This window comes from Bubalus bubalis, chromosome 14 (genome assembly GCF_019923935.1).
Source record: "Bubalus bubalis isolate 160015118507 breed Murrah chromosome 14, NDDB_SH_1, whole genome shotgun sequence".
NCBI lineage: Eukaryota > Metazoa > Chordata > Mammalia > Artiodactyla > Bovidae > Bubalus > Bubalus bubalis.
In genome coordinates, this window is record NC_059170.1 from 56,934,603 (window position 1) to 56,945,020 (window position 10,418).

At 44.3% G+C, this 10,418-nt stretch overlaps 1 non-coding gene across 1 annotated transcript; it reads left to right on the forward strand.

The window, feature by feature from the left end:
* The first annotated feature begins 349 nt into the window (after nucleotides 1–349).
* Nucleotides 350–473, forward strand: LOC112578965. Its single transcript, XR_003103404.1, has one exon. It is a non-coding gene; the product is annotated as a U6atac minor spliceosomal RNA (small nuclear RNA).
* The last annotated feature ends 9,945 nt before the right edge of the window (nucleotides 474–10,418 follow it).

Consider the following 10,418-nt stretch of genomic DNA (forward strand, 5'->3'; position numbering starts at 1 on the left):
TATGAAAGCACACACTAATCAATCAGATTTGACCAGCCTGTGGTCTGATTGATGTCATCCTGACACCCACATTCCTCATCTTCCCTCCTCCTTTCTTGTGTCCAGGTTTCCTGTGCTGATTCTGCAGGATAGTCTTGGGGGGAAGGAGACTTCCTGAATGCAAGTTGGCACCTGACCAGTGCCTTCTCCAGGTTCCTGCCTGCCAAGCCATAAACCATCTGCTGCACAAGGGATCTGACATGATAATCTCCCATTACCTTCAAGAGACAAATGCATGCAAGGAAAACGTAATGGGCCAACAATTTTAGATATTCCTGAGTTTTAAAATTGCAACAATAAAACCATATGAGTGTTGTATGAAAGGAGAGAAGGTTAGCACTCCTTTGACAAGGATTGAAGGGGCTCTTGGACCTGACAATACACATATGTTAAGGCATTGCCTCCTACTTTGTGGCATCTAACCACTGTTTTTTAAAAACTATGGCTTATTTTGCATTGTTGTATGGCAGAAATCTGGAGAAGGCAATGGCACCCCACTCCAGTACTCTTGCCTGGAAAATCCCAAGGACAGAGGAGCCTGTTAGGCTGCAATCCATGGGGTCGCTAAGAGTTGGACACGACTGAGCGACTTCACTTTCACTTTTCACTTTCATGCACTGGAGAAGGAAATGGCAGCCCACTCTAGTGTTCTTGCCTGGAGAATCCCAGGGATGGGGGAGCCTGGTGGGCTGCCATCTCTGGGGTCGCACAGAGTCGGACACGACTGAAGTAACTTAGCATAGCATAGCATAGCATGGCAGAAATCAGCACAACATTGTAAAAAGAAATTTTAAGAATTTTAATAAAAAGACAAATAAAAGTAAATAAAAAAATGTATGAAGACAAAGCAGCAACCATCAATCTGCCCAAAATGATCACAAGTGTAAATTATTTAGCTGTTGTGGAGAGACGGCTCATTGGTGGGCAGAGAGCTGTGCTCTGGTTCTGATTCATCCACTAAGTAGCTGTCTGATCTCAGCAACTTGGTCCACTGGGAGATGGTGAAGAATAGGGAAGCCTGCCATGCTGTAGCCCATGAGGTCGAAAACAGTCAGACAGAACTGAGCGACTGAACAATGGCAGGCAAGCCTCCACCTCCTCATCTGCAAATGAAGAGGTACAAAGTCTGAGGTCACTTTCAACCTCGTAAATTTACTAACTTTGGAAGCATTCAATGCTTTTAGCTGAAAGTTCAATAAAATGATTTATTTGGTGAATTTCAATATTTCTAAATGTAAACACATTTTTCGTGTGAATAGTCCTGTCTACCAGGACCAAACATGTTACTCATTAAGTTAAAGACATTTGAAGTCTACACAAGACAATTGCATATGAATAATCTTCATTTATTTCTTTTTTTATTTATTTAAAGATTTTTTTTTAATGTGGATCACTTTTAAAATCTTTACTGTATATGTTACGATATCGCTTCTGTTTAGGTTTTGGTTTTTTGGCCAAAAAGCAAGGGGGATCCCCAATCAGGAATTGAACCCACATCTTCTGCATTGGCAAAATCTTAACTCCTGGACCACCAGGGAGGTCCCTCTTTTCCTTTTTAGAAGTAACAAAAGCCTAGTGGTGGGAAACACTGGTAATGGGATTCTGAGATCCATGCCAATAGCAGCACTATGATTCCACCTGTGAGCTTAAGTCACCCGAAAGTCACGTAGGCTGCTCACTGGGGAACAAAAGAAGTTTTACCTGTTTCACGCAGGGATGGATATTCACAAAAGTGTACACACGTGAGCTTCTGCAGTTCTACTGCTGGTGAGGTTATTTAATACATTTAATCTACTGTGTTAATTTGGAGGAAGTTTGACGAATATGCTTGTGCAATATGTCATTGGAGAGCTTGGTTTGGGTAAGGGACTTTCTAAGTGTCATACCAACAGAGATAAGTCATTATCTTTTCTTCCAAAGAACTATACATTAACAGGTTTCATCGTCTACAAAAGTATGTGGCTTCTGTCTTAAATAGCTACCTGATTATTTTTAAACTGCTTAAGTCTGCCTTAAACACCCTCCAATCACATCTTATGGTGGTGAGCGAGGTCCTGGGGCGTCGGGGGATGGGGGCAAATCACCACCTTTACTTGGAACTGCCTCCTTCTGCCTTTGATATCCCTGACATATTTCCATCATCGCTGCAGGGAGCTATCATGAATTGCCATCCAAAAAGACTCGAGGATGTGTAGAGTGACAGCAGGGGGAGCAAAAGTTGTCACACAGCCCAGAAAAGCAACAAATCTGCTGGAGTGGAGGAATTTCAGCAACTCCTGGATTTTCACCGGCACACATGCCATGACTCAGAGGGACAGACGTTATTAGTAATTAAATTGTTCTCTCCACTGCTCTGCACCTTCAGGCCACAGTCACGTGAGAGGATGATTGAACATTTACTTGAGCAGCAAACTGTAGGGAAGGCAAATGGGTGGAGAGAGTGACTGTACATATAGTCTGTACCATCCCAGCAGCAGCTGGATCTACCTGCGGATGTGCAGTCAGAGAGGACGGGGAAAGAGTGGGCCCTGGTCATCTCTGCTGTGATGTCAGGACAAAGGCTTGGAGAATAAGAAAATTCAAGGGACTTCCCTGGCAGTCCAATAGCTAAGACTTCCCCTTCCAATGCAGGAGGTGTGGGTTCGATCCCTGGTTGGGAGCTAAGATCCCACATGCCTTGTGGCCACAAAAACAGAACAGAATAAAAGCAGGGCTCCCCTGGTGGCTCAGTGGTAAAGAATCCACCAGCAGTGCAGGAGACTTGGGCTCGATCCCTGGGTCGGGAGGATCCCCTGAAGAAGGGAATGGCTACCCACTCCAGTATTCTTGCCTGGAGAATCCCATGGACAGAGGAGCCTGGTGGGTCACAGTCCATAGGGTCGCAGAGTCAGAGATGACTGAAGCAAACTAGCATGCGCACACCAACAACAGAAGCAATATCGTAACAAATTCAATAAAGATTTTTTAAATGGTCCACATTTTAAAAACTCTTAAAAAGAAAATTCAAGGTTCCAGTGATGTTGGCCCAAGTAAATGGCTGGGCTTCCCCTACATGCTCCACCCCCAGACCACAGGTCTCCCCTGGGGAGCCTGTCCTGATCACTCCCCCCAGACCCCGGCACATCTCCTGCCTGGATAGCAGTGTGCTGCTTGAGGCAGTGTTACAATCAGGTTTTTCTCTGTACCTCTGCACCTGGCATAGCTTCTGAATGAAAATCTAAAGTTCATTATACATTTAATATGTAGACATCTTAAGCATGTCATTCTCACCACGATCATTTACGTATTATCTCTACCAATTTACAACTTGAGGAGACCCAGACCAATTTGGTAGTTGGTGCCAGAGCATCCCATTCCAGATTGAGATGTTTCTATTGACATCTATAATGGCAAATAGTAGGTCCTCAATAAAATGGCTGATAAATGAATAAACAGATGGAGAATGTGTTTAAACATTATTTAAGGCAATGGCACCCCACTCCAGTACTCCTGCCTGGAAAATCCCATGGACGGAGGAGCCTGGTATGCTGCAGTCCATGGGGTCGCTGAGGGTCGGACACAACTGAGCGACTTCACTTTCACTTTTCACTTTCATGCATTGGAGAAGGAAATGGCAACCCACTCCAGTGTTCTTGCCTGGAGAATCCCAGGGATGGGGGAGCCTGGTGGGCTGCCGTCTATGGGGTCACACCGAGTCGGACACGACTGAAGTGACTTAGCAGCAGCAGCTACATCTCATTTAATATAAATTTTCAAAATTCTAGGGAAAAATTTTTAGTCACTCCACCAGGCTCCTCTGTCCATGGATTTCTCCAGGCAAGAACACTGGAGTGGGTTGCCATGCCATCCTCCCGGGGATCTTCCTGACTCAGGGACTAAACTCAGGTCTCCTGCAATGCAGGCAGATTCTTCACCATCTGAGCCACCATGGGGAAACATTGTAGGGGAAGATGCAAAGCAAATGCAATTGCTCAGATATGATTACATAATAGCTTTTTAATAATGTCAAATAGAAGACAGGTTTTCTTAAGAAAACCAGATGAATAGCTCCCTCTTTCACAGGGGAATGAAAAATATAGGAACAATTGCCAATCAAAACAGGAAAAATTTCTCTACTGTCAGTGCTCAATCACTGAAAAGAGGTATTTCAGGAGAGGTTCACAGAAGAGAGGGGAGAAACTAGCTCTCCTGGGCAGATCAGTCACAGACTTGCCTTGGTGTCCACGGGAATTCAGCATCTTTCCAATAAGAAGCTTCCTGGTGCTCATATGGTAAAGAATCCGCCTGTAATGCCGGGGATGTGGGTTCAATTCTTGGTTTGGGAAGATCCCCTGGAGATGGAAATGGCAATCCACTCCAGTATTCTTGCTTGGAGAATTCTGTGGACAGAGGAGCCTGGTGGGTTACAGTCCATGGGGTTGCAGTCAGACATGACTGAGCAACTAACTTTCACTTTCAAGAGCTGTTATTCCTCAGCCATCCCTGGCACCTAAGACCCAAGGTAGCAGGATCAGCACTTGGAGACAGTGGCTCCAGTTTAGAGCCACAGTTTCAACTACAGACAATGTCTGATCACCATGATGCAAGTTGGTTCCAGGCAAAATTGAGATACAGTCCTTTGAAATTGCTTTAAAATCCCAGCCTCCTCTTCCCTCCAAGTCTGCTGCTGTGCCCTCCTCGCCCACCCTCTTCCTCATTCCTTCCTTGCATTTAATTCTTCCCCACACAAAGTTTTTTTAATTGACATATAGTTGATGTACTGTGTTCTGTTCATTTCTGATGTAAAGCAAAGTGATTCAGTTATACGTATCTATGTTCATTTTCATATTCTTTTCCATTGGTTTATCACAGAATATTGAACATAGTTCCCTGTGCGATACAGTAGGTCTTTGTAGATTATTTTATATATAGAAGTGGGTACATGTTAATCTCAAACACCTAACTTATCTGCTCCCACCTTTCCCCATTGGTAATCATAGTTTTGTTTTCCTAGCCTGTGTATCTGTTTCTGTTTTGTAAATAAGTTCATAAAGGAATCTTTTTGTTTTAGATTCCACATATAAGTGATATTATATGATATTTGTCTTTCTCTGTCTGACTTAGTATGATAATATCTAGGTCCATCTATGTCAATGCTCACAAGGAGAGAGTAACTTGCCTAACTAGAGCCAGTCCACTTTATCTCAAATGTCTACTCTTTTTTTTTCTTTAATTTTTTTTTTTTGACATCTGGTTGATTTACAATGTTGTGTTAATTTCTGCTGTACAGTAAAGTGATTCAATTATACACACACATATTCTTTTCCATTATGGTTTATTGCAGGATATTGGGTATAGTTCCTTGTGCTGCACAGTAGGACCTTGTTGTTTATCCATCCTATATGTACTAGTTTGCATCTGATAATCCCAAATTTCTGTTTCAATTCCTCCCCCTCCCGCCTCTCCCTTGGCAACCACACCTCTGTTCTCTGCGCCTTTGAGTCTGTTTCTATTTTGTAGATATGTTCATTTGTGTCATATTTTAGATTCCACATATAAGCCCACATGTAATTTTTGCTGCTTGACTTGAAATCACACCAGTTGTGTCCAGCTCTTTGCAACCCTATGGACCATAGTGCACCAGGCTCCTCTGTCCGTGGGATTCTCCAGGCAAGAATACTGGAGTGGGTTTCCATGCGCTCCTCCAGGGGATCTTCCTGACCTAGGGATTGAATCCCCGTCTCTTGTGTGTCCTGCATTGGCAGGCAGGTTCTTAACATAATTTGCACAATATCTGCCTTTTAAATAGCTCCCTTCAAGGGCCCCTCTGGCCTTGTGGTCACTATGCAGTCTTTTAGGACCAACCAGCCTTCTCTGTGACTGGGCATCCCTCCCATGAACACACCCACTTTGACGTTTGCAGTTCCTTTAGAGTCAGCGCCCTGTGTTACCAGCGGCTCACCCCAGCTTTACGCCCCCCGCCCCCCGCCATACACACATGCATCCTAGTATCCTGGTCACACTCAGGAAAATTGAAAACATGTGTTCTTTCTCTCCCTGGTGATAATTTCATTTTCAAGGCAATTGTTACGCATCTAATCTTTACTTTTATAAGTAATGTCTCCCAAGAATTCTCATGCAGAATCGGCAATCAAATTTAGAAGACACGAAGACCTTCAGTGGTTTTTATCCTGAGCTGAGGTCATAATTAAGCTCTGTCACCAAGGCGAGTGATTTGAGATGGATCTGGTAACAACTGTGCTCCAATTTTGAAGTGACTTTATCTAATGACGTGACGGATGGTTAGGTTTTGAAAGTAGTAAAGATAAGAGGTGTGTCTGCTGCCCCAGGCAGGTGCAAAGCCCACATTTCCTGCTGGTGTACGTGTGGGCTCCTAATACTAACACCAGAGCAATGCCTCAACTCTGATTGTGAAGACCCTTCCAGAAGTATAAATTGGAGTTAGCTGTGAAAAGTCTCACTGTCTCTTGCTCATTTACAAGATAGTTAGGAGGACCCACAGTGAGTGTTTCTCTGTCTCTGCCATGGGGCTTCCGTAGCCACAAATGACCTCAGGATTCAGCAACAGGACAGACAAACAGACGCCCAGACCCAGAAGTTGGCAGTTGCGAGGCTCAGCAATGATAAATCACTCGATCCACTGTCCCCAGCATGACTTTGAATTTATAACATCTTTATACTGGCAAGTCCCAGCTAGGAAAAGTTTAATTATTTATAGCTGCTGCTCAATTCAATTTTTATAAGACTGGAGTATATCTATAAGAATTCTATAGTCGATGAAGCGAATAAGACTATATCAGGTTGAATATGATGCAAAAGGGCTTTATTACCAGACAGAGAGAAAGGCTTTCTCCATATTTAACCAAAGTCCAAAGTCTGCTCTGGATGCTTCTCTTTTCCGCACACTGCCACACGACATGAAACAGAACAAGCATTGGAGGCACAAGAGGAGCTAAGCTCACAGACTCACAGCAAAGCAAGCACAGAATTTCAACTACAGCCAGACTGGCAGTACCCTCCTGGGCCACAGTTACTGCTGGAGATGATGAAGCCGCCTCTTTCAACCAAGTGAGTCTGCACATCCCAGCATCTAAATGATGGCTTCGTGCTTGGTGTCCATTTATTAATGGGCTGAACAACTTTGCTGTTTGAATCTTGGGTATTGCTTTCAATGGTTATTGAACACTTTTTTTTATTGAGGTATAGTTAATTTACAAGGTTGTTTTAGTTTCAAATATATAGCAAAGTGATTCCATTTTATTGATATATATGTATACTTTTTGAGATTCTTTTCCATTAGAGATTATTACAAGATACTGAGTATGGTTCCCTGTGTTATATAGTAGGTCCTTCTTGTTTATTTTATATATACAGTAGTGTGTGTAAATTCATCCCAAACTCCTAATTTATGCCTCCCTTCTTTCCCCTTTGGTAACCGTAAGTTTGTTTTCTATGTCTGAATCTTTTTCTGTTTTGTAAATAAGTTCATCTGTATCATTTTCTGGATTCCACAGGTATGGGATATAACTTGTTACTTGTGTTTGACTTACTTCACTTAGTGGGATTATCTCTAGGTCCATCAGTGTTGCTGCAAATGACATTATTTCATTCTTTTTCACGGGTTGTTGAACACATTTGGTGAAGCACTCCACATATTTTATGATTTCTAAAAACACATGTTTTAGAAGGTGAGCATCATTTGGTTTGGAAGTTCTGCTTTGAAACTGAGACATGGTGACAGCTCACATGCTCAGCCTCACTGATTCCTGGGAGTCAGGCAGGTCAGCCCCAGATTTTCAATGTCAATTAATTGCTGTCATTTCATTGTGCTTGTTAACTGTTTACCTTTAAAAATTGCTACATTTACTATCTTTTCAATCTGTGACAAAGCCCAAGACCTAGAAAAAAGGTCAGCATGCGGTGAATTGATTCCTTCATTTTTCTCCTTTGAGAGCCATTCACTGAGCATTTACTATGTGCTATCAGGCACTGAGGCTCCATCATGAGTCAGGACTTGTCTTGCCCTCAGAGGAAGGTAAGACACAGAAATAAGGACTCAAAGAAGTCACTGGACACATTGTCACAGAAGCACATGGACAAAGTACTACGTGGGCTCAAAAGAGAAAGAAGTCAGCTCCATCCAGGGTATTCATGGAGCACAGAAATGGAGGAGACCCACCACAGGGACCTGAGGTATGTGTAAAAGAGATTGCTTGGCAGAGAAGGGCAAGGAGAGTCAGGCCAGTGGAAGGAGACATGCAGACTCTCGGGGACTTGAGGATGTGGCCCCTGAAGTGTCCCATGCGTATAGTGAGGTGGCAGAGGGGAGAGACAGGAGCCAGCCCTGCAGGGCATTACATGCCGTGCCCAACACTGGGCTTTAACCTTGAACATGAAGGGGAGCCTTGTTTCGACTGTGAACAAAGGCCTATAGCCCTCCTGCTGGCATCCTAAAGAGGGGCTGGCCGTGTGTGCCAGGTGCCCTGGAGTGGGTGAGATCGGAGTGCGAGATGGGTGGGAGGTCCATCATGAAGTCCTAAATGGGCTCAACTCTAGGACCAAAGAGGGGTGATGGCAAGACTGCATGGAACCAAGGTACTCGTTGTCCCTCAGATATGCTGAGAAAATAGCTCCCATGCTTTCTGTATGACTCATGAGTTACAACCTGGGTACAAAGGAAAACAGACTTTCTAATTAAAAATAGTCTGTCTCCTAGAGTTTAACTATTGTCTTCACATCATCAACTCAAAATTCAACTCTCCATCAGCACAGTTTAGACCATCTTTTTTGGATGACCCTAGAATTTGGGGGAAATGTTAAGTCTTTAAACTCTCCAAGGTCAGGTCTGGGTGGATGAAGGGGAACTCCTCTTGGCAGAAGATGAAGGTCTCAAGATGCACACATTGGCTGCCCTCTCGCAGCCGCTGCTGGCTCTGGTCCCATCTCACTTTTCAAGGCACCCTCCTGCCTCCAGAGTCCGGGACGATTGTCTTTTTGCAGTAGAAGGAAACACGTGCAATCCTGATATCCTGATGCAGGTGCAGGGCAGTGGGCTGAGAAAATGAGGAGATGGGCAAGTTCTCTTCTAGTCAGCTTGGCTCTCTGGTTAGATTCGAAAAGAGATTATCCACTGAGCAAAGAAAGAATGACAAGGAGAAGAAGCAGAAGTGTCAAGGACAAGGGCCAGGACGACTGAGTAGACCGGAGAATGTGGTCTCCCTGCCACATGCATGAGGAACCATGGGAAGCTCATGGGCATGAGTTAGTTAGAATGGTCAGCCCGTGTGTGTTTTCCTCCAACTGCATTTAACTACTCGGTTTAGGCACAAATAGATGAAAAGTGAATTTAATCAGTGTTTGGGTTTTCAAAGTAAACCTGATTCAAAGAGACAAGGAGAGGGATGATGATATAGGGAATGATAATAATAATGAAGCTGGAGGTGGAGGAGAAGGAGGCTTGGAAGGGATGAGGGACATCACAGGGAAGGGGACAAATGGGCTATGCGTCTAAGTATCACCAATGATGGGACAGTGAAGCTGGAGGTGAAAGTTGAGTGTGACTGGAGAGTGGAAGCCTAAAATGGGGGTACGAAGTTGGCAGCTGTGGTAAAGTGTGACCACGATTGTTAATAAGGGACAACCATGGTCTCTGGTGGAGAAGGCAATGGCAACCCACTCCAGTACTCTTGCCTGGAAAATCCCATGGATGGAGGAGCCTGGTAGGCTGCATTCCATGGGGTCGCTAAGAGTCGGACACGACTGGGCGACTTCACTTTCATTTTTCACTTTCTTGCATTGGAGGAGGAAATGGCAACCCACTCCAGTGTTCTTGCCAGGAGAATACCAGGGACGGTGGGGCCTGGTGGGTTGCCGTCTATGGGGTCGCACAGAGTCGGACACGACTGACGCGACTTAGCAGCAGCAGCAGCAGCATGGTCTCTGGAGTGAAATCTTTGGACAAGAGGTCAAGGAAATGAGAGACCAAAACATTGAAGTTCAAATTTTCATGGATATTCAAATCTCCAAGAAAAGGTCACAGTCAGAGCAAAAAGACCTGCAATGAGCCCAGGGCCCCAGGGGCTGTGGATGACCATAAAGTGTGGGCATGGGCAGGACCCCAAATCTGGGGACTCCAGAAAAAAGGAAGGGAGATTGTGGAAGGGGTGATGCTAAGAAGACCAAAATGACCCCACTGCCCCCATGGACTCAGAATTGACACATAGGACAGGGAGAGGGAGGGAAATAGACCGCCAGCATCTGAGTGTCGGTACCAAGAGACATACTCATTATCCGAGATATTTCTTCCCTCTCGGCAAACTGCCCTGTTCACTATTTGGAAAGTTTTTTTTTTTTTTTTTTTTTTTTTTAAGAATAATGCC